The 24,935-nt window shown below is 44.3% G+C and overlaps 1 protein-coding gene and 1 non-coding gene across 2 annotated transcripts in view; both read left to right on the forward strand.

Annotated features, from left to right (window-relative positions):
- Positions 1–24,935, forward strand: part of LOC124797965 (peptidylglycine alpha-hydroxylating monooxygenase) — a 214,192-nt gene that overhangs the window by 10,580 nt on the left and 178,677 nt on the right. The window lies entirely within an intron of this gene.
- On the forward strand, positions 3,929–4,002 carry Trnat-ugu. Its single transcript has one exon. It is a non-coding gene; the product is annotated as a tRNA-Thr (tRNA).

Here is a 24,935-nt window from a genome sequence, read left to right on the forward strand (position 1 = left end):
TTCAGATCAGCACATGTGTGAATGTTCCCCTGGGAAACCCTGTCCTTCATATAGCCCCACAACCAGAAACCACAGCGAGTGAGATCAGGTAATGGTACCGGCCAAAGAATTTGGAAACGATCGGCTGATAATTCGAACGCTTCAAAAATGGTTCAAATGGCTCTGAGCACTATGGGACTTAACATCTATGGTCATCAGTCGCCTAGAACTTAGAACTACTTAAACCTAACTAACCTAAGGACATCACACACGTCCATGCCCGAGGCAGGATTCGAACCTGCGACCGTGGCAGTCGCGCGGCTCCGGACTGAGCGCCTAGAACCGCTAGACCACCGCGGCCGGCTCGAACGCTTCCAAATGTGTTTGGGAGAAGCAGAGGAACTTCACAAGCGAAGTGCGGTGGGGCCGCATCTTACATGAAAATTGTTTCGTTCAACAGTAACACTGGCCAGTCACACTGAGCGCCAACGTGTTAAAAAAAAATTGGCTAATGATGAAGGTAGCGGTGAAGCCACACCACACGGTGACACGTTCGCCATACAGAGGAACTCCATGCAATGTGACTGGAGGTGAAGATGCCCACACTCGGCAATCCTGTGTGTTCACCTCACCCGTCAGAGAAAAGTGAACTTCTTCTGTCCAGAGGATTGTCCAGGGCCAGCCCTCGTCAACTTCAGTCATTCCAAGAAAGTGGGGAGCGAAGTCAAGACAACGTTGTGCGCCCTGTTGTGCAGGCTGCTGTGCAATATGGATCTAGTATGGATACCATTTGAGAATGGTACGAAACACCTTCCGTACAGTGGACTACTGGACGTTCAACTGTCGTGACGCAGCACGCGCACTGCCTGACGAACGGAAATTGCGCGCAGCGTTGTTTGCCATAGCAACAGTGAGTTCATCAACCACCTGTGGTGCAACCGCTCGTCGGCCTCTCCCGGAGAGGCGCCCAGTTATCCAGTTGATTCGAACTTCTTTATCATGCTCCGCACAGCAGGTGGAGAAAGATGACCATTCCTTGATCCTTTCAGCCGGCGATATTCTCGAAGTGCAGCTGCATCATTACTGTTGTTTTGATAATAGAGCTTCTACAATAATGCCCTGATCCTTTTGTACAAGCAATGTTGATACGTCAACAAGTACACTACGACTGGTCAAGTTCAAAAATGGTTCAAATGGCTCTGAGCACTATCGGACTTAACTTCTGAGGTCATCAGTCCCCTAGAACTTAGAACTACTTAAGCCTATCTAACCTAAGGACATCACACACATCCATGCCCGAGGCAGGACTCGAATCTGCGACCGTAGCGGTCGCGCGGTTCCAGACTGTAGCGCCTAGAACCGCTCGGCGATACCGACCAGCATTTGTCAAGTGTGTGAGACTATGAATCACGATGACTGATCACTCACCTAGTGGCCATAGATGGAACTGGACGGTGGCGCGTGGAAATCATGTACCCCATACTCTGGGAATGAATGTTACTAGGTTTGGTTCATGTGCGGTAATTAGTTTCCGTGTTATAACTAATTAAATAGGGAAAGTTTAATCATCCATCCGGTACCTGATGCTGTTTACTTGGCGTGCAACTAAACTCCATTCAGTTACCACAAAATTATTTTCATATTTTTATGCAAAACTAATTTCAGGAGAAAAGCCTGACAACCAGTTAATGATGCTATCTTGCGTCGCATACAGTAAAAGCTAATGAGATTTAATACCGAACATCTGATTTCTATTGAACTAGGTGAAGTCCTGAGCGTATATTCCTTCTTGTATCTCACCAATGCCGCTTCATCAAGTAGTAGATACAAAAGCGCAACTGTAAATAAGTAGCTTCTGTTGCTTTTGTTTTATTTTCTGGTAACTTTTTCCACTTGCGCATGGGGCTTTAGAAAATGTTGTTCGCCATTTTCCCTGCTGACGTGTCCTCTCTGAATAAAGCCGTGCGTGTTTTTCTCTTTCACAAGTGTAGCGAAACGGCATATTGAATACGTTCCAGTAACAGACCGAATACTATGTCGCAACAACAAAGTCCTGTATTCAGTTTCTTGAGTGCATGTGTCATTAATTAGAAATTGTTTGTATTTTCCTTTTTTTGCGTAAGAACCTCCCGGAAAACATTTTTCCCCCACGCGCTTGTATTTAAGAGATGTGTAGCCTTAGCACCGGTGGGGAATTTTTATTGATATACCGCCTCAGCGAGCTACCTCCTATGCTTTCCCCAGACAAAAGGCAACGAAGGAAGATTTGAGTATAACGTCCTGTCGTCATTGAGGCCATTAGGCATGGAGCACAAGCTCGGATTACGAAACGGCGGGGAAGGAAATCGGTCGTGCCATTTCAAAGGAACCATCCCGGCATTTGGCCTTTACCTGAAGCGATTCATGAAAATGACGGAAAACCTAAATCTGGATGGTCCGATGGGACTTGAACCGCCATCCTTCCGCAAGTGAGTCCAGTGTGCTAACGACGGCGCCACACTCGCTCGATGTTCCCCCATAGTTCGTACGGAATCTGAGATCAGATCTACAATTAGTTGACAGAGCCTTTAAAAATAACGTAAAGCTTCTATGTTTGTCTTTCCAGATCTTCCAAATATTGTGAATGAGTTGCAGTCATGCCTGACAGCATAACAGTAAATACATCACAGAGAATGGTTCGAACTGGACCATTACGCTGTCGAGAAATACCGAGCAGCGATTAAGATTCAGGATTCGCGTCCAGGTGGAACGGATTCAAGTGCCCTCCAGCCATCTGCGTTTAAGTTTCCTTTGATTTCTCTAAATGGATAAACGCGAATCCTGGGATTGTTCATTTGATGACAGGCCGGGTTTCCCTTCCTATCCTTGTGCTGCTATGACTTGATCTCCATCTGTAACGTTCCTCGCTTCCTTATGAATATATCTGCATCTACACTCTGCGGACCTCTGTCGAGTGCATGGTAACAGTACTTTCAATTGTACCACGTAGTATATTTTTTTTCTTCTGTTCTATCCGCGTGTGGAGCACGGGAAGAATGACTGCTTAAATGCCTCTCTGTGGAATGTAATTTCTCTCATCTTGTCCTCGCGAACCTTAATTCATTGGCTTATACAGCTGGCTCACAGACGGTCGCAGGTTTCATGTCCGTTATTACATTCCCGGCTGTGAGACGGACCGAGCATCTACAGCTTCTTCGTGTTTCTTCTTCTCTGTTAATAGATGGCAAGACATGTTATATTCCATTGGAAAGCTGAGAAAGCGATCTATAAAAGTGTTGTACAACACACTCGATTTCTTTCGATACTTTGTGAGTTATAAGCAATCCTCTTCAGGTTTTGTTAGGTCTATATATGGCGGTAGTATCTGTTCTCGTAAGAACAGTTACCGTGGATGACCATGCAGCTTTGCTAGAAATGAAATGATAATTAAATGGACACCCTAGCTGCAAACAGGCGTTGATGTACTTCATTGGGGACATGTTGAAAATGTGTGCCCCAACCAGGACTCGAACCCGGGATCTCCTGCTTACATGGCAGACGCTCTATTCATCTGAGCCACCGTGGGCACAGAGGATAGTGCGTCTGCAGGGACTTATCCCTTGCACGCTCCCCGTGAGATCCACATTCCCAACATGTCCACACCACTACATTCGTAGTGCGCCTAATAGATGTTTGCCCATCATACTCATTACTCGTGACAGATTAATCTACCAAGTCCCGTGCGAGTTCGGGCATAGCGTGTGCGTTCGCACAAGAAGGTCAATGGCCGGGAAGCCATATTTTAACTATATATGGCGGTAGTATCTGTTCTCGAAAGAACAGTTACCGTGGATGACCATGCAGCTTTGCTAGAAATGAAATGATAATTAAATGGACACCCTAGCTGCAAACAGGCGTTGATGTACTTCATTGGGGGCATGTTGAAAATGTGTGCCCCGACCGGGACTCGAACCCGGTGGCTCAGCTGGGTAGAGCGTCTGCCATGTAAGCAGGAGATCCCGGGTTCGAGTCCCGGTCGGGGCACACATTTTCAACATGCCCCCAATGAAGTACATCAACGCCTGTTTGCTGCTAGGGTGTCCATTTAATTATCATTTTGTTAGGTTTATCCCCCTCCACCCTTCCCCAATCCCATCAAGAAAAGACCCTCCAGAAATTGTGTAGCGTGCATACCGAGGAGGAAGAAACCCCGGTTGGCAATTTCAGGGGGCACCAAATTAATGTTCTTGAAGGAAAAAGCTTTGTTTCACAAAGCACCTAGCATCCAGCACACGTTGATCTATCGATTGTTCACAAGATTTTGAAATACATCCCTGTTGCTTTCTGAACATTTTCGAACACATGCTAAGTTGATTTCTGAACTAATCGTAAGTTGATTTTTGAATGCATGCATAGTGTACGTGATGTGTCTACCAGGGGAATCTCCGTCGCATCAAGAAATCAAAAGCTTACCCGCAGGCAAAAGGGGATGCGGCTATACGAGCTAAGCCGAATAAACCTGAAAGGGCGAATGCCAATTGCTGTTTGTTTATGTGGTTGATTGGGTGTGCGAATGATAAACATTGTTATAACTATTAGTGAAATCCTTAGACTGAGACCACCAGAATGGAAATAAACGACTAACAGAAATTTTTGACACTACTAAGAGCCAGTTGTACAGTTCCGGTCAGCAGCCGCATCAGTTCTGTTCTCGAAATAGCGCGGGAACGCGTTGTACGAACAGGTAATAACATCTAGCGGGAGAATAAACGCGGGATAACTGAGCCGGTGATTCTGGCTGGTTTAGCGAAGTTAACCGGAGAAGAAGTTTTGACAATAGCAGGAATAGTTATAGAATTAGTGATGACGAGATCGTTTGTTTGAACGAGGAAGGAGAAGAAACGGGGACGTCATACAGTTTATAAGGAAGAATATGACGATTCCAGATTCATTTAAAAACTTCGTACTACTACTACTTTTCGATCTCATGCTTCAGAAACTGGGGCAAGTAATTGACATGTGAAACTAGTTCCTAAAATAAAACTTGTTGCTTGTAATAGGCCTAATAGGGATTTGATATTGGTACTTCATGAATTATATTCTGTAATGTTTGAAAATTTTTTGAAATTTGTGGTAAGGTCTTATGGGACCAAACTGCTGAGGTCATCGGTCCCTAAGCTTACACACTACTTAATCCAACTTGAACTAACTTACGCTAAGGACAACACTCTCACACACACACCCATGCCCGAGGGAGGACTCGAACCTCCGACGGGGGGAGCCGCGCGGACCGCGACAAGGCGCCCGAGACCGCGCGGCTACCCCGCGCGGCTCTCTAATGTTATTTATGTATATGAGGTAGATAAAAATGACCATTTGTGCCAAAACAATCTCGCTTATTTGGCCTTTGTTACAACTGCTGCAATATTAGAAAGGCCTATTTCGTTTTATCTAACAGACAGTGTCAAAATAGACTTATTGGAGTCGAGAAACCACACCACTCTTGGTTACTATTAGTATTAACAGCTTTTTCAGTATTAGACGATGACATTTTGATTTTTCATGTAGCAAAACGTTTGACGAACTTTAATAACGTAATAGATCCTTTCGCAGAAAGGAACGCATGCCGCGTAAAGCTTTAGTAACTTTAGACAGAAAAAAATGCTGGGACCTAAGGTTTGGAGAAATGTGTACTGTCATTCTTGTCTCTTGTCTTTACTGGTGTCATGTTTCCTATATTCAATTGTATGCTACATAGAAGAGAAAGTTATTAACTAATAGGTAATAAAGAGTGCAAATTTTCTGAAGAGTTCTTATTCTCCCGGTCACAAATAATCCCACACAGTAGTAATTGTAAGTTTTTCTTAATGTCAAGGAATTTGGATGGTAGTTACGTGGGTCACTTCTACTACCCTTCTTGTAGACGGGTGTGACCTGTGCTTTTTTCCAAGAACTGGGCACTGTTTTTTGTTCGAGCCACATGCACTGTAACTGATGTCTAAAAGGTAAACTACGATAACAGTGTAATCGGTACGGTTTTTCGCGGCGTGATGTAATGTTGTAATGCTGAGGTGTGTATGTTAATTGCAGAATCAGATGAAAATAGCTACAAATCCGAAATTGCGATAGTATAGTCACAAGGAAAAAAAAATCAGTTGAATCTGTTGTAGACAGAAGTATACACTTGTTTGTAGGCGCCCTGTGTCGATGTTTAGTACGCGGGCAAGTGGGCCTGCTGATAAGAGAGTCACAAGTTGATGACCTGCAACGGGTCCGCATCACTGAGACTAAAAGTTTTGGAACAAGCCCGCCTGATTTCTGTGTCTACAGCGGCGTCTTTCTCTTTAAGTGGGGGGAGATGCGTTGCAACAACACGACATGGGACAGTCTGCCTTAGGCTTTTTAACTGCTGGGTTCTCACGATTTTCAGCATCAGTGTAATACAAGAGATTCTGAATTCATATTCCTTTCATACGCGTAATGGCGTCCCTGGTGAAGCATTCTGTCTCACAAACTCTCTGCTCTTACACTTCACCCATGTACATAAAGAGCTCATCTAGGCACTTATTCTCCTATAAGATATACATTATAAAATTAATTTAATCTTTTAATGTTATATCTTACCGCGAGGGCATCCATTGTGCTAGGAAAAAATTCGTATGCACCACTTAACGAACGCTTATATGACGTAGCATCTCATTAATTAGCACCGCCAATAAAGTGTTCTCCAAGATCCACCAGTAAAAATCACAACCATATTTAAAAGAGATAATTAATGAGAAACAAGCGGAATTTATGAAGAATCGTTCAACTACTGACCGGATATTCATATTGAAAGAAACCATATCCAAATATTTGAAGTTCAACCAAACAATGGCAATACTATTTGCTGATTTTAAGAAATCCTATGACAGTATACCCAGAGATAAGTTGGGGGAGAAAATTCAGATTCTGAATACTGAAGAAGATTATAAATCTTGTGAAAGTGATGCTGAGAGTCTCGAAAGGAGTAGTGAAAATTGGTGGAGAATATTCCAAGGCGTTTGACATAAAAACAGGAGTCAGGCAAGAAGACGGAGTATCACTCTTCTTGTTCAACATTGTAATACAGGAAGCGCTGGACGCAACAAGTGAAGCAGAAGACGGAATTATGATAGGAACAAAAATAAATGTACAGGCATTTGCAGATGACGTAGCACTAATCGCTGAAAATCCGGATGACCTTAAAATACTGGCAAAAAGACTCTTTCCAAAAGCAAAGGAAGCTGGATTAGAAGCACATGATGAGAAAAAAAAATTCATGAAGGTAGAAAGAAATTACAGAACAAAAAGACGGGAAACTCTGCAGTTTGATAACCAAATTTTTCAAGAAGTAGATGAATTTAAATATCTGGGCGTGTAGTAAACAACAAAAACGATAAGAAGCAAGGAATAGAGGCAAGGACCAAAGCTGCATCCAGAGCATCATATAAACTACTGTCATCTAAAATTTGTTCAAGAGAAACGAAAGTAAGAATATATAAAACTGTAATCAGACCAGTATTACTATATGGGGCAGAAATGTGGAGAATAGATAAATACACCGAAAGAAAGATAAGAAATTTTGAAAATAAAATCCTGCGAAAGATATTTGGACCAATCTGTGAGGGAGAAGAATGGCGGAAAAGAAAGAACAGGGAGCTACACTATGAACAAGATAAAGTTGCGGAACCCAAGACAAGAAGACTAAGGTGGGCCGGCCACGTCTATAGAAGAGAGCAGGGATCTTTTCTGACAGAAGTCTCAGAGAATAAACCGGAAGAACGAAGACCTCTAGGCAGGCCGGAAATGAGATGGAGAGACCATGTTGCCAATGATCTCCAGGTACTGGGAGCAAGGAAAGAAGATGCTGAAGACAGAAGAGGCTACTTGACGAGGCCAAAAACCGACTGCGGTTTCTAGAGCCAGGAGAGTAAGAGAGAGAGCAAGTAAGCAAGCTTCGTAACTTTATTCTTGACAAAACAAAATAAAAAATAAAGTAGTATATTAAGATAGATGTCCAGTAAGCCTTAGTATGAACTCTTTTTACTCGACTTACAGCAGTTGTTAAATAATATTTAAATAAAAACCTGTTCGTTTTTCACATCACTATAACGTTCGGAATGTTGGCAGTGTAGCACTGGTTTTAATCGTTCATGCCATCTTATATACTCTGAGTTAGAAGGCAGTGTTTGTTTCCAAGCGCGGTCAACTGTTGAGACGGTACAATGCCAACAGAGGTAATACCAGATCTGATGTATGACAAGTTGTGATTCATCGTAACGCGAAAGATAAATCACATAGACAAACTGCTCCCACGCTCATCATGAGCAAGAGTGCTGTAGCAGACATCGTCAGATGTTCAAAAACGATGACCGTGTAGACTCTGTGCCTCAAAAGCACTAATCAAATAAGTAGGATGCACGTGACACGAGGAATTTATTACGAAATATAAAGAAGAATGCTGCACTCAGCGCACCCAAACTAGCAAGTGAGCTGAACGATACTGGAGAGAAGGTACATTCTCAAACGATGCGAAGAGTATTGAAAGATAGCGTGTGCAGTGGAAGAGTAGCTAAGAGGAAACCACATTTGAATGAACAGAATCGAAAGAAGAGATTGGACTTCGTTAAAGAGTTTATTACGAAGGAAGGAACGTGATGGAACGACGCCATTTTTGCCACCGACAGTAAATTTAACATTTTTACGTCGAGTGGATGAAGATAGTAGAAGAATGAAGAACTTAAAGCAACAAATGTTAAGCCGACTGTTAGCATGCAAGTGTCAGTATTCTGGTCAGGAGCAGGGGGTGGAGATCTCTGCCGAACAGCACGTTGCAAGCCATCCCAGATATGCCCAATAACGTTCATATCCGGGGAGTTTGGTGGCCAGCCAGAGTGTTCCTGGAGCCACTCTGTAGCAATTGTGGACGTGTGAGGTGTCCCATTGTCCTATTGCAATTGTCCAAGTTCGTCGGAATGCACAATGGACATGAATGGATGCAGGTGATCAAACAGAATGCTTACGTTCGCATCACCTTTCAATGTCGTATCTAGACGTGTCAGGGCTCCCATATCACTCAAACTGCACACGCCCCACATCTGCAGAACCTCCACCAGCTTGAACAGTCCCCTGTTGACATGCTGTGTCCATTGATTCATGAGGGTGTCTCCATACACGTACACGTCAATCCGCTCGATACAATTTGAAACGAGACGCGTCCGACCAGGCAACATATTTCCAGTCATCAACACTCCAATGTCGGCGTTGACGGGTCCAGGCGAGGCGTAAAGCTTTGTGTCGTGCAATCATCAAGAGTACATGAGTGGGCCTTCGGCTCCGAAAGCCCATATCGATGATGTTTCGTTGAATGGTTCGCACGCTGACACTTGTTGATGGCCCAGCATTGAAATCTGCAGCAATCTGCGCAAGGGTTGCACTTCTGTCTGTCACGTTGAACAATTCTCTTCAGTCGCCGTCGGCCCCGTTCCTTTTCCGGCCGCAACGATGCCGGATATTCGATGATTTACTGGATTTCTGATATTCACGGTTCACTCGTGAAATGGTCGTATGGGAAAATCCCCTCTTCATCGCTACCTCGGAGATGCTGTGTCCCATCGCTCGTGCGCCGACTGTAACACCACGTTGAAACTCGCTTAACAGATCTAACAATTGCGCCAGACACTTTTTGCCTTATATAGGCGTTGAGCGCAGCCGTATTCTGCCTGTTTACATATCTCTGTATATACGCATGCCTATACCAGTTTATTTGGCGTTCCAGTATATATCAAACAGCTTCAAGTTTTACCATAGCAATGGCCCGAAACATTGGGGTCGCGTTGTGCGGAATTATTTGTTGTACAATTGGACGAAAGTCTTCCAACCATCACCTCAATTACCAGACCTCAACCCTATTGAGAATGTGTGGGAAGCAGTAGTGACGTATTAGAAAAATACCATCTTCCAAAGAAACTGCGAACTGTCAAATAACGGGAAAATGGGACGGTTTGTGTACTGACTATATAAGAAAGATCATTAGCAGTACGCCGCAGCGGTTGAAAGAAATGATGCACCAGAATGTCTACGGGGAAAGATTCTGAAACATTTTTCACAAAAATTTGTCTGGAAATAATTTGTTCTGAAAAGTGTCCGAACCTTAAAGTAACGTGAAAATAGGTCAGAGTTTTATTTAAATCGTATTATTAAAGGACTTTCCTAAGTTATGTTGATAAAGTTTGTGCTGTCATTTACAAGACATATAACTTAATGTAATACTTGGTTATCATCTTTTTTTTTTTGTTAAGAATAAAATTTATCTGCTCCAAAGCAAAAATCTGCGTCCGAATATTAACGTTACTCACGGTACCACATTCTTTGTGCGACTGAAGAGCTAAATGGTTTACATAAGCCAAGTTAGGTTCCTTGCTCTGGAGTCTCTCGAAAGTCTTCATTTTAATAAAGACTTTTGTCTTCATTAACGTAGGATCAAGTTTAGCATTTTATCCAATGAAATGGGTGCAAGCCTGTTCACTTTCTCCATAGTGTACTGAAGGAAAATAGTCAAACTTTAATTTATAACTAGAAGGTTTCTAACTGTATCAGCCTCATATTTATTTTGGTTTTTCGAAGAAGAAGAGATTTAATTAATTTTATGGAAGGGAAACGCCAAGCGAGATTGTGCAGTAGTAACTTGTGTAATTTAAAAGACTATCCTATATGTATCCTCCTAACCCCCCACCACCCACCCCGCCAGGTGTTTTTCTGTCCGTATGCGAATGCTGATTTGAGGAACTACTGTACGGATTTTGATGCAGGTTTCACAAATAGGTAGACTGCTTCACTAAGAAGGTTTGTGTCTGTGACTACATATTATGTAAAAAATATTAGGCCGTAGACACTTAGTGCTCCCGGTGGGAAGCCGGAGCGGGTTGTTAGTTATTTTATAAGTATGATATGAAAAAAGAAAAATGAATAGAACGACTCCCACACTAGTCCCCGTATGAACTCGGAAGTTCTCTGACTTTTCTGTCATGGTCATTTCGTGAGGTATACTTCGGTAAAAGTAATGAGCGCCTTACTTTTCCAGGAACGCACGTGTTGTAATTCCAACAGCGAACTTTACCGTCGTGCTCTGCGCGTCTACTGCTCTACTTTAAATCTCCTATCTGGTAAGCGTCAAAACCGACGAGCAGCGTACAGGAATCGAGCGAACGAGACTTTTGTAAGCTGCCTCTTCTATCAACGGTCATTTCTAAAGCTTCTTAGTGGAACCAAAGTTAGTGTCCAGGCACTCATGGACGAGACAGGGATTGAAGCAGAGCGTAGCAAAACAAAGGCAGAAATGCCGAACTCTTAGCTTCAAAGGTTTCTTTACAAAGACCAATCCACGAATATTGCCCCAATTTAAATCTGCGCCACTGAAAAGACAAGTGGCACAGTTATTGACGCCAGCGGTGCTGAGAAACAGCTGAAATAGCTGAAATTGAACAAAGCTCCAGGGTACAATGGAATCCCTTAATCTGTAACAAATTTGCTGCTGCATTAGCTCCCATTGTAACTACAATCTACCGTAGGGCCTCGAAGAAAAAACCGTGCCTAGTCGTTGGAGGAACACATCGTTTTCAAGGAGGATAGCGGAAGTGGTCTACAAAACAACTCTCCAGTGTTCTTGATACGCAATTGTTGAATTTCAGAAAATACGCAGTTCCTACGTAGTTAGGTATCTCAAATACACTCCTGGAAATGGAAAAAAGAACACATTGACACCGGTGTGTCAGACCCACCATACTTGCTCCGGACACTGCGAGAGGGCTGTACAAGCAATGATCACACGCACGGCACAGCGGACACACCAGGAACCGCGGTGTTGGCCGTCGAATGGCGCTAGCTGCGCAGCATTTGTGCACCGCCGCCGTCAGTGTCAGCCAGTTTGCCGTGGCATACGGAGCTCCATCGCAGTCTTTAACACTGGTAGCATGCCGCGACAGCGTGGACGTGAACCGTATGTGCAGTTGACGGACTTTGAGCGAGGGCGTATAGTGGGCATGCGGGAGGCCGGGTGGACGTACCGCCGAATTGCTCAACACGTGGGGCGTGAGGTCTCCACAGTACATCGATGTTGTCGCCAGTGGTCGGCGGAAGGTGCACGTGCCCGTCGACCTGGGACCGGACCGCAGCGACGCACGGATGCACGCCAAGACCGTAGGATCCTACGCAGTGCCGTAGGGGACCGCACCGCCACTTCCCAGCAAATTAGGGACACTGTTGCTCCTGGGGTATCGGCGAGGACCATTCGCAACCGTCTCCATGAAGCTGGGCTACGGTCCCGCACACCGTTAGGCCGTCTTCTGCTCACGCCCCAACATCGTGCAGCCCGCCTCCAGTGGTGTCGCGACAGGCGTGAATGGAGGGACGAATGGAGACGTGTCGTCTTCAGCGATGAGAGTCGCTTCTGCCTTGGTGCCAATGATGGTCGTATGCGTGTTTGGCGCCGTGCAGGTGAGCGCCACAATCAGGACTACATACGACCGAGGCACACAGGGCCAACACCCGGCATCATGGTGTGGGGAGCGATCTCCTACACTGGCCGTACACCACTGGTGATCGTCGAGGGGACACTGAATAGTGCACGGTACATCCAAACCGTCATCGAACCCATCGTTCTACCATTCCTAGACCGGCAAGGGAACTTGCTGTTCCAACAGGACAATGCACGTCCGCATGTATCCCGTGCCACCCAACGTGCTCTAGAAGGTGTAAGTCAACTACCCTGGCCAGCAAGATCTCCGGATCTGTCCCCCATTGAGCATGTTTGGGACTGGATGAAGCGTCGTCTCACGCGGTCTGCACGTCCAGCACGAACGCTGGTCCAACTGAGGCGCCAGGTGGAAATGGCATGGCAAGCCGTTCCACAGGACTACATCCAACATCTCTACGATCGTCTCCATGGGAGAATAGCAGCCTGCATTGCTGCGAAAGGTGGATATTCACTGTACTAGTGCCGACATTGTGCATGCTCTGTTGCCTGTGTCTATGTGCCTGTGGTTCTGTCAGTGTGATCATGTGATGTATCTGACCCCAGGAATGTGTCAATAAAGTTTCCCCTTCCTGGGACAATGAATTCACGGTGTTCTTATTTCAATTTCCAGGAGTGTAGAATGATCTCCCCCATGCCAATCAGTGTGGACTCGGAAAACATAGTTCATGCGTAACATAACTCTGATCATTCTCACATGACATACTGAAAGCCATGGATTAAGGCAGTCACGTAGATGCGGTATTACTTGTTTTTCTAAAAGCATTTAACTCGGAACCCCGCCTGTTCTTACTATCGAAAGTGCGATGGTAAAGAGTGTCAAGCAAAACTTGTGACTGGACTAAGGATTTTTTTTGTAGGGAGGACGCACCACGTTATCTTGAAGGGAGAGTCATTGTCTTTAGAGCATTGCTATTCACAATGTGTATTAATGGCCTTCCAGATAATGATAATAGTGATATGACTTCACGCAGATGATGCAGTAACCTGTAATCAAGTAACGTCTGAAAAACCTGCAAAAATATTTTCAGGTCTTGATAAGATTTCAAACTGATGCAAAGACTGGCAACTAGCTTTAAATTTTCAGAAATGTAAAACTATGCACTTTACAAAAAGAAAGTAATAGTGTTCTACGATTACAATACAAACAAGTCACATAGGGAATCAGCCAACTGCTACAAATACGAGTGTAAAAGTTTGTAGGGATATGAAAGAAAATGATCACATAGACTCAGTTGTCGGTACCGCAGGTGGCAGAATGTTGGTGGTACACTAAAGAAATGCATTCGCTCTACAGCTGAGATTACTTACAAAGCACTTGTGCGACCACTCCTAGAATATTGCTAAGGTCTGTGCGACCCGTTCCAAATAGGACTAGGGCGGGATAATGAATGTATGCTAGAAGGGCAGCACGAGTAGTCAATGAATAAAGAAAAATGGCCATTGACCCTGAATAAAGGAAAGTGTGAAGTTATTCACATGAATACTAAAAGAAATCCGCTAAATTTCGATTACGCTATAAGTCACACAAATCTGAAGGCTGTAAATTCAACTAAATACTTAGGGATTACAATTAAAAATAACCTAAATTGGAACGATCGCATAGATAATGTTGTGGGTAGAGCAAACTAAGGACTGCGATTCATTGGCAGAACACTTAGAAGATGCAACAGGTCTACTAAAGAGACTGCTTACACCACACTTGTCTGTCCTATCCTGGAGTACTGCTGTGCAGTGTGGGATCTGCATCAGGTGGGGCTGACCGATGACATCAAAAAAGTACAAAGAAGGGCAGCTCATTTTGTATTATCGCGAAATAGGGGAGGTAGTGCCGCAGACATAATAAGTGAATTGGAGCGGCAATCATTAAAACAAAGGCGTTTTCGTTGCGACAGGATCTTCTCATGAAATTTCAATCACCTGTTTTCTTCTCCGATTGCGAAAACATTCTGTTGGCACCCACCTACATAGGGAGAAATGATCATCACGATAAAATAAGTGAAATCAGCGCTCGCACAGAAAAATTTAAGTGCTTCTTTTTCCCGCTCGCCGTTCGAGAGTGGAACGGTAGAGAGACAGTTTGAAGGTGGTTCATTGAACCTTCTGCCAGGCACTTTATTGTGAATAGCAGAGTAATCACGTAGATGCAGATGTAGATGATGTTTGGAGAGTCAATGAGATGCCGAAAAAATTGAACTGATAGATGATTCCATATTGACGCTAACCAGTTCGGGAAATGATGAATCTAAGAATATACTACAAACTCTCTCTGTATCGCTCCCATAGGGGTGGCGAGGACAAGATCAGACTATGCGAAAATTGACATAACTGTTGTAGAAAACCCGCAACCACTGGTTATATAAAAAAATTTTATTGTCCACCTTCATTGCATTAACATTTTTCTGAAAAAGGCGGCTTCGGTTCAACATGATCTATCTTCAGATTGTAGACAACAGTAAAATAACTAATCAACAAATACTCACGAAATATGTAATGTTTTTATACCACGTCACATGAAAAGTTAGATGTTGAAAGTTGGACGTCTACAATTCTGCTGTGTACATACATAAACTCTGAGTCTGAGATATGGTTATCGCGAGTAGCAGCGGTCGAGCCTCAATTAATACCAAAGTCTCCTCCGGTGCTACTAGCACCAGCACGGCAGGATGCGACCTACCTCTCTCATGTCGCGCGGCTTTTCCCCACCGCACTCGGTGTCCGACACCCTTCCGATTTGCCTCGACAACACTCGCTCGCTACTAGTCGCGATAATCATACCTCAGACTCAGAGTTGGTGTATGCACACAACAGAATCATAGACTTCCAGCTTTCACTGTACCAGAACGTACCTGACTGTATCGGGTACCAAGAGTAACCCACCCAACTACCAGCAAAATGTATATGCTACGTGATAGGATGAAATACTGGTCTGATAGAATCCATGTTAACCCTAGAACACTGAAGGGGAAAAATGTTCCATTGCTACTAAACCATCGTAAAGTTTACTACTCCACATTTTATTCAAAGGAAGTCATAATTTACAGGTTATGCATCAGTTAATTACTATGATTAGATCTCCACTGTTTTGTTACATAACAAATTAAATACATAATGTGCTGTTTTATGTCCTACTGCAATTGTAAACTTTACGAGAGTTTAGTAACCTAGGGTAATACAGCCCACAAGGCTACTGCCAACAGGTGGCGTCTGGTATATTTGTCACATTTGAATGAAACACATCCACCCAGACTCAATTGATAATAACTTTTGTCTGTTTGATGAGAATACTGCTCTGTAAGGCTCTTAATTGTAAACTTGCGGTTTGTCGAGATTAAAAAACTTTATAAAAACATAACAGAAGTGGTCGTGATGTAGAAGACTGTCGGCTTCCATAAACATTTCGTTGCTTCGTCATGGCTTGCTTCCCGATGTGGTCGTTGTTACTGGAGCTGAGCCGTAAGCCGAGCAGTCGCTGCTGACCGCAGAGGTTAGGCGAGCCCCTTCGCAGATCTCTGGCGCAACACACACGTTCCAGGCTACAGCTGTCGATAAATTGTCGATATATCGATGTTTTATATACATATCTATCTCTGGCGCTGCACGTACATTCCAAGCTGAGGCAGCAGCAAAATTATCGATATATCGATATTTATACACAAGATATCGTTATATATCGGCGGTGTTTTTACCAGATATATCGATGTCCAAATGGCAATCTCGAGTGCCGGTATTTTTATTTTATATTATTTGTTGGTAATTTTCGGTAAATATTTATTCTTTTGAAATTGTGTTGTTGTTGTGGTCTTCAGTCCAGAGACTGGTTTGATGCAACTCTCCATGCTACTCTACCCTGTGTAAGATTCAAAAGATGGTTCAAATGGCTCGGAGCACTATGGGACTTAATGGTTCAAATGGCTCTGAGAACTATGGGACTCAACTGCTGTGGTCATAAGTCCCCTAGAACTTAGAACTACTTAAACCTAACTAACCTATGGACATCACACACATCCATGCCCGAGGCAGGATTCGAACCTGCGACCGTGGCGACTATGGGACTTAACATCTGAGGTCATCAGTCCCCTAGAACTTAGAACTACGTAAACCTAACTAACCTAAGGCAATCACACACATCCATGCCCGAGGCAGGATTCGAACCTGCGACCGTAGCGGTCTCGCGGTTCCAGACTGAAGCGCCTAGAACCGCTAGGCCACACCGGCCAGCTGTGCAAGATTCTTCATCTCCCTGTACCGAACATAATTTTACTTTCAATTTGTGAAGGTAATATTTTTTGAGCTTTCATGCTGCCCAGTCACTCTGTGTCAAGTAAGTATATGTGGCACAAAGAAGAAGTCCGATTGCAGCGGGAGGGTGGCGGTGTGCGTGGAATAACAAGATTTTCGATGTGAAGAAATAGCACACCAGTTGAGGTAAAAAACAATTTTTAACGCAAGTAGTGTGTTATTTCTTCACGTCGGCATTCTTCAAAAACAGTTGCTGCAAATAATGAACATAAATCTAAATGACAAGATTGGTCTTTTCGGTGGGCGGAGACGTTTGAGGGGGAAATGCTGACATAATCGGCGCTGGGCGCTGCCAACAGAAACTGCAACGTTTAACTTCACCATGCAATTTTGAAACAACTGCTAGGTCGCCGGCGTTGGTAGAAATGAAAAAAAAAAAAAAACAAAAAAAAACGGGAAGTCCACATGAAATGTTCCGGACAAATCCAATAACGGACGAAGCCGAACCACGGACCCATCGGACACCTTTTATTGCGCCACTTACATGCAGTTACCGTTGTTAGGAAAGTGGTTATCACCAAGTCTGAACGTGCATCGTTTTCTTTTAATTTTTGCCCTGTGTGGAATAGACAGGTTGCTAGCTTGTTGATATACAGAGTATCTAATAATAAATTAGTACTTAAATATACAGCTCTAAAACTGGTAGTATAATTACAATGTTCAGCCTAAATTTTTATAGGCCGGGACGCAGATACTTTTCCGTCGGTATATCGATGCTTTTTCGTTATATCGAGGTCCGGTAATGAAACTTTTTATGGTTCAAAAATGGATCTGAGCACTATGGGACTTAACATCTGTGGTCATCAGTCCCCTAGAACTTAGAACTACTTAAACCTAACTAACCTAAGGACATCACACACATCCATGCCCGAGGCAGGATTCGAACCTGCGACCGTAGCGGTCACGCGGTTCCAGACTGAAGCGCCTAGAACCGCACGGCCACACCGGCTGGCCAAACTTTTTATAATATGGCACTATTGGATACCCGATATATTTAAAAATATCAGCAATACTGTTAGTTTCAGCGGTTCTCTCTTCTCTCTCTCGCTTCAGTCTGGAACCGCGCGACCGCTACGGTCGCAGGTTCGAATACTGCCACGGCCATGGATATGTGTGACGTCCTTAGGTTAGTTAGGTTTAAGTAGTTCTAAGTTCTAGGGAACTGATGACCCTTAGATGTTAAGTCCCATGGTGCTCAGAGCCATTTGAACCATCTCTCTCTCTCTCTCTCTCTCTCTCTCTCTCTCTCCCTCTCCCTCCCTCCCCTTCCCTCTCCCTCCCTCCCCTTCCCTCTCCCTCCCTCCTCCCTCCCCTGTCGTCACGGACATCCATATGTAACAATCATCTTAGTAAGTCGGTAAGAGTTTAAAATAGGCATTGTGACTGAATTCGCTCTGGCCATTCAAAATTAGATAGGAAGGAAATTTTCAAGTCGTGTCGCCGCTGAGGACATTAGAGGCGCAGCAGACTTGGATTGGGCAAGTAAATCGGCCGTGGCCACTCAAATGAACTCGCCGGGTGCCTACTGCATTCGACTGACAGAGTTCACAGAAAACGTAACTCTGGGCATGCAGACGGGGACTTCAAACCCCGTCCTCTCGAATACGAGTGAAGAGTTCTGGATGCCAAACAGCTGATGACGATGACATGCAGGAGGATTGAAGCATTGAGGATGGTTAGTCAGACTTCTTTGGATTTTCAGCCAGTAAGGGCAATGATCGTGGAAGGGATGGTTACGGGTTCGAGTCCCGGTACTGAGGCACAGTATTAATTTACCAGGAAGTTTCAAAACAGCGCACTCTCAGTTGCAGTTCATTCTGGAATGGATAGATACTTCGTACTTAACAAAGCGATGCAGGACCGGACGACTAGGCAGATTCAGTAAAACGCAGGGCGAAGGACCGGTTAAAACCGAACAGGAACAGTACGCCTTATCGGCAGAAAAAGAACTGTCCAGAGAAGTCCTTAACTCGGCTCGTTCTTATCTGCTGTTAAGTGCGCGGTATCTCCATCGTTTCGGCTGGGTGGGGAGCTCGACAACTTCCATGAAGCAGCAGCGCGACTCTCCATGCTGTCGCATTACAAATAAAAGGACTCAACGAGTGAGAGCAGTGTGCAGCGCACAGGGCCAGCTGCAGCTACGCAGGGGCAGTGCCCGGGATGCACAAAGGAAGGAACGAGGCCGCTGTGCTTGCAGTGCCTCGCGTGCCGAGGTGTCAATACACGCGAACGCTCGTCAACGGCCGCGCGTTTAAAGGCCAAATGCACCAAGGGCAACACCTCGGCAACATGTGGTAATGCGGCTACGGAGCACAGAACACGGAGCAATTCGCGCCGCATACGCCACCTGTCGACATGAAACCATGTGTTGCATCTTATCGCCAGATATTCAAGACTTACTTTCACCTCCTAGCAAGTTCAACTCACTGTAACAAGTCGGCACAGCAGATTTAGTGTATTAAATCGCAACGTAAACATAATTTGCAGCTGCGCCGGCACCAGTAAACCTGACAATTCTAGGGACGGGAGAAACAGAGTGGTTAAATCCGGAACCAGTATTGTAGTTCAAAATAACCGGTATTTTTCGGTATTTGTCTGGTCTCTGGTGTTTGTGATCTAATAACACGGTGCCGCGCGGTTTGAGGCGCCATGTCACGGTTCGTGCGGCCCCTCCCGCCGGAGGTTCGTGTCCTCCCAAGGGCATGGGTGTGTGTGTTGTTCTTAGCATAAGTTAGTTTAAGTAGTGTGTAAATCTAGGGACCGATGAACTCAGCGGTTTTGGCCCTTAGGAATTCACACACATTTGTACATTTGAATAACACGGTAAAAAACAAAATATCAATTAGTCATAACTGCAGTGCCAAAATTTTTCGTTTTTAAATAAGCATTTTTAAAGAACGAGTAATTTTTATTCGTAAAATTTGAATTGCTTTCGCATATTGCGTTATTATAGAAAACGGGGAAAAGCAATCACTGCTCTTTTAACAATGCCGACAAGAACGAGCAGAGAACGTAAGGTGTAAGAATTGATACGCATTGTTGAGACAATAATGTACCGGTTACCATGTTGCGTGGTATGTTAGTCTGTTACATGCTACCCCTAGTGAAACTCACTTAGTAAATGCCAACACAGCAGACACTCCGTGGTGTTAAACACCCCAATTTTAATTTTAACGGTACATATGTTGTCATATAAGTATATATAAATTTACCCAAGTACTTATTATTTGTCTGTAGGTTATTGTTGTTATGTGTGTATAAAAGTATTAGATTATAAGTCATACTCTGCGTATTATTATATAATAAACCCTTTAGTGTACTATTTTGCACAATATGTGCATGGTACATTTTAGATTTTTTTGTAATTGATTTAGGACAATTATAAATTAATAACAGTATATGATACAGAGTATATTTACATGAAAAGCACAAAATTCAAAGGTATAAACAATAGTGTGGCTTATCCTGGACAATAATTAGCTTACATTTTCAATTCTCGCACTCGTAGCAGAGTTTGAGACGATGTTCGTCACACATATACCTTTTGCATGAAATACACCTCGTCTTTGTTTACCTTTCTCTATTTCTGAGGCAGAAGTTACATCGTCTCTGAAGAGCTGGTCTATCATTTTGTAGGTGAATCACTGCATCATAATTTTTTTTTCCTTTATTGAGATTCGATTCCCATCTAAGGGGGCAGGCTGGCAGCAGCTTAGTACGCCGCTCTTCAGCCTACAGAATTTTTTTAAAAATGAAGATTATAAATAATAAAAGCAGGCGATAAAATCGGTGACTTACATGGTAAAATGGCGGAAAATTGTGAAACTTAAAACATAAAACAAAGGGTTGGCGATGCTAATAAAATACACAGGAAGCAGACAGTTAAAATAGGCAATTAAAAAACACGGCGACAGCCTGATTCTGTTCGCAAGAGATATAAAAATCACACCCAGTGACAGCATGATTTCTGTTCGCAACACTTTGGAAAAGACGCACAACACTGAACACTCACTTAAAACACTGCACTAAAAAGTTGGCACAAATATGACACACCACAGCCGAGGGTAGATGGGGGGAACCTGGACAGATGGACAGATGATGGGAAAGAAAAGGGGGAAGGAGAGAAAAAACGAAGTGAGGGGGGGGCAAGGGGGGAAGGAGCCGACGGAGGACGAGGACTCATAAGAGGGAGGGGGGGGGGGGGCTGGGCAGACGCGAGAGGGAATGGGGAAAGGCAGAGGAGGCAAATGCAAAAGAACTTGGGGGGGGGGGGGGGACAGGATGGAAGGGGGGTAAGAGGGAGCCCAGGGAAATGACAGAGGAAAGGAGGGGGAGGTGAGGGTCAGAGTTGATAGGAGGGATAAATGGAGGGAGAGAGGCCATCATCCGGAAGGGGGAGTTGATGGAAGCCACCTTGGAAAAGGAGATGAAGGGTGTAGAGATGGAGGGTAGGGGTGACACAACAGTGAAGGTGCGGCAGAGGGTGGGGGTTGGAGAGGAGAGGAGCAACCAGGGGATGAGGGGGATCAAGGCAGCGAGAGGAGTAGAGTATGTGGATATGTTTGAGGAAAAGGAGCAGATGGAGGAAAGGAATCAGGTTGTAGAGGATCCGCATGGGGACGAGAGGCGTACACGGAAGGTGTGGCAGAGTGCATGGCGCTCGAGGATCTGGAGGGACTTATAGAATTTGAAGGAGGGGGGGAACGGATATCCAGGCGGGACTGGCATAACAGAGGATGGGACAGATTAAGGATTTGTAGGTGTGGAGGATGGTAGAGGGGTTCAACCCCCATATCCGGCCAGAAAGGAGTTTGAGGAGTCCGAGGTGGTTGTGGGCTATGGATTGAATAGAGCGGAGATGAGGGATCCAGGTGAGGTCAATGGTGTGGCCAAGGTAGGTGAGGGGGGGGGGGGAGAGGCAGACAGGACGGGCGCAGATGGTAAGGGAGAAATCAAGGAGACAGAAGAAGCGAGTGGTACGACCTACGATGATTGCCTGGGTCTTGGAAGGATTGATTTTCAGGAGCCACTGGTTACACCATGCATCAAAAAGGTCAAGGTGATTTTCAAGAAGTCATTGCAGCTGTTGGAGGGTAGGAGCAAGGGCAAGGAATGCGGTGTCACCAGCATACTGCAGAAGGTGTACTGGAAGGGGGGGGGGGGTTTGGGGCGTATCTGACGTTTACAGTAGGTTCCGGAGAGAGGAGAGGACAGAGACCTGGGGCAAACCTGCAGAGGAGTAGAAGGTATGGAAATCAGCGTTATGGATGGTAACGTAGGAGGGGCGGCAGGAGAGGAAGGAGGCAATCAGACAGACGTAGTTGACAGGAAGGGCGTAGGTCTGGAGTCTAATGCTTCATTATTTTGCACACCCAGTATTTCACAAGTTGAGTTGCAGATACTTCACCTGAGTGTAGGAACTTCCAATTTTGCTTGGACGTATGGGTTTATCACTGACAGTGGTAACTCCATTAAGAACTTACGTCTCTTCATCTTTGTGTTTTGTGGCCGCAAACTGTAAAGGACTATGGCATTTATACCACTTTGGTCCATCACTCATTCGTAATGGATTTCCTGCTGTGTATGAATGACATAATTGATCGAATGAATCCGTCCCTCCTTTTGTTGAATTATAAAATAAAACAGCTTCTGGTTTTTGTGTGGTTTCGTCAATCCCTTTTTGCTGTGATGCCTAGAAGACAACAACAAAACATTTTTGTTATGTTGTGCGGAATATGAAACAAGCATCTTGTCATTATCAAAAGTAAAGTAAGAAGTTCCCTCTGATTTTCTTGCCGTGAAAAATGGAGATATTTGATCTCAAGGTTCCCACCATAGTTAATTTATGATCTTGAAGCATATGGTGGAATAAAGACACAGAACTGAACCAATTATCAACTGTTATATTACGATTAGTCCCGTGGACTGGCCCAGACAAAGTACTTATATAATAGGATGGTATTGGTTCTTTATTTGGGGGTTTGAATTTTCCTACACATGGTGATGGATTTAGCATATAAAATGTTTTAGCATCGTTCATCATAACGACCTTTAGGCCATATTTATCGGGCTTGTTTCTCATAAATACTCTAAATGAACATCTACCTTTAAACCCTAGAAGCGGTTCATCTATTGTCACGTACTCTGAAGGTATATACAAGGATTTACAGTTCTCTAGCAAATTTTTCCCAAATACCACGTATTGCTGGAAACTTGTCTGTCGACTGCCTCTCTTGTCTTGTGGCTTTGTCATCAAATCGCAGGCACGATGCCATAAATCTGAAACGGTTCAAAGACATAGTTAAGCGGTAAATGGATGATCCAAAAGCAACGGACCACAGTTTTTCTAAATGAGCATGGCAAACTCGTTGTATCTCAGACAAATAAAGTAAACCTAAAAATGACAAAAGTTCTTCTTTGGTTACAATCCCGTGATAGCTTTGTTTTGTATTAATTTCTTGGACTTTTCATTCTATTTCTTGATTTGTTCTTAGTACAATTTCGTCTAAGATCGTATTATCTATTAGGAAATTCCAAGAAGAAATGACTACTTACATCCTTAGCCAGTCCTTTAGCTCCAGGCAAGTATGTGAGACCAAATTTCTCGCTAGTGTTCGGCCTCGTCGCTCTGGTTCCTGAACGCTCCATATATGTCCTTTTCTTCCAACGCGACCGAGCGAGGTGGCGCAGTGGCTAGCACACTGGACTCGCATTCGGGAGGACGACGGTTCAATCCCGCGTCCGGCCATCCTGATTTAGGTTTTCCGTGATTTCCCTAAATCACTCCAGGCAAATGCCGGGATGGTTCCTTTGAAAGGGCACGGCCGACTTCCTTCTCCGTCCTTCCCTAACCCGATGAGATCGAAGACCTCGCTGTTTGGTCTTCCCCCAAACCAACCAACCAACCAACCAACCAATCTTCCAACGCGAGCAACTGCATTTCTAACTGTTGCAAGTGGCACTGAAGCATTCAAAAGTCCAGGCACTAAGTTTCTGTCACTTTCAAGTTGTGGTGGTTCTGGGTCAGCTTCCTCATTGGCGAGTTCATCAGAAAAGTCACTTTCTTCAAACACAAAGTCTGGATCTTCGTCTGTATCATCACCACCAAAAATATCCTCAACACTATGATTATCGCTGTCCTCGTCCATGAGCAAGTCTCTGATATTATCACTTCCTAAAGCCATATTGTCACGAAAACTACACTAAACACACTATAATTTAGGTGCATTGCTCCCACGAACCAACCGTGTCGAAATATCTGCAGTCTCTGCATCTTCGCTAGGTACGTTCCTAAGGACCGAGCGAAGTGGCGCAGTCGTTAGCGCACTGGACTCACATTTGGGAGGACGACGATGCAAATTCGTGTCCCGTCAGCCAGGTTTAGAATTTCAATGATTTATTTATTTCTCTCCAGGCAAATTCCGGGATGGTTCCTTTGAAAGAGTGCGGCCTATTTCCTTCCCCATCTTTGAAACAATCCGAGCTTGTGCTCTGTCTGTACTGTGCTCGATGTCGGCGGGACTTCACATCTACATCTAGACTCTGCAAGCCACGTTACGGTGTGTGGCGGAGGGTACTCTGTGTACCACTGTTACTTCCTCTTCCCCTATTCCTGTTCGGCATATGGTTCGCGGGAAGAACGAAAGGTCTCAATCTCTTTGATTTTTATCTTCAAGGTCTTTCCGCGAGATATACGTAGGAGTAAGCAATATATTGTATGACTATTCTTGTAACGTACGCCTGCGGAACTTCTAACAGAGGACCATACTGCGATGTGATGCAGGTTGCGTCTCTTCCAGCGTCTACCACTAAGTTGGCTGAGCACATCCGTGATACTTTCGTGCTTACTAAATGAACCTCTAACGAAACATGCTACTCTTCTTTGGATCTCCTGTTTTCTCTGTCAATCCTATACTGACGAGCGATATCCAAATATTGTTTGAACGAGGGTTTTGTAGGCTATCTCCTGTGTTGATGGACTACATTTCCTAGAGATTGTTCCAATGAATCGCTATCTGTCATCTGCCTTTCCTGCGATTAGTTTTACGCTGGCGTTCCACTTTAAATGCTACGTACGCATACTCAAATATATTTTGTGGAAGCAACTGCTTCCATTGATAGT

Source organism: Schistocerca piceifrons, chromosome 5 (assembly GCF_021461385.2).
Source record: "Schistocerca piceifrons isolate TAMUIC-IGC-003096 chromosome 5, iqSchPice1.1, whole genome shotgun sequence".
Taxonomy (NCBI): Eukaryota; Metazoa; Arthropoda; class Insecta; order Orthoptera; family Acrididae; genus Schistocerca; species Schistocerca piceifrons.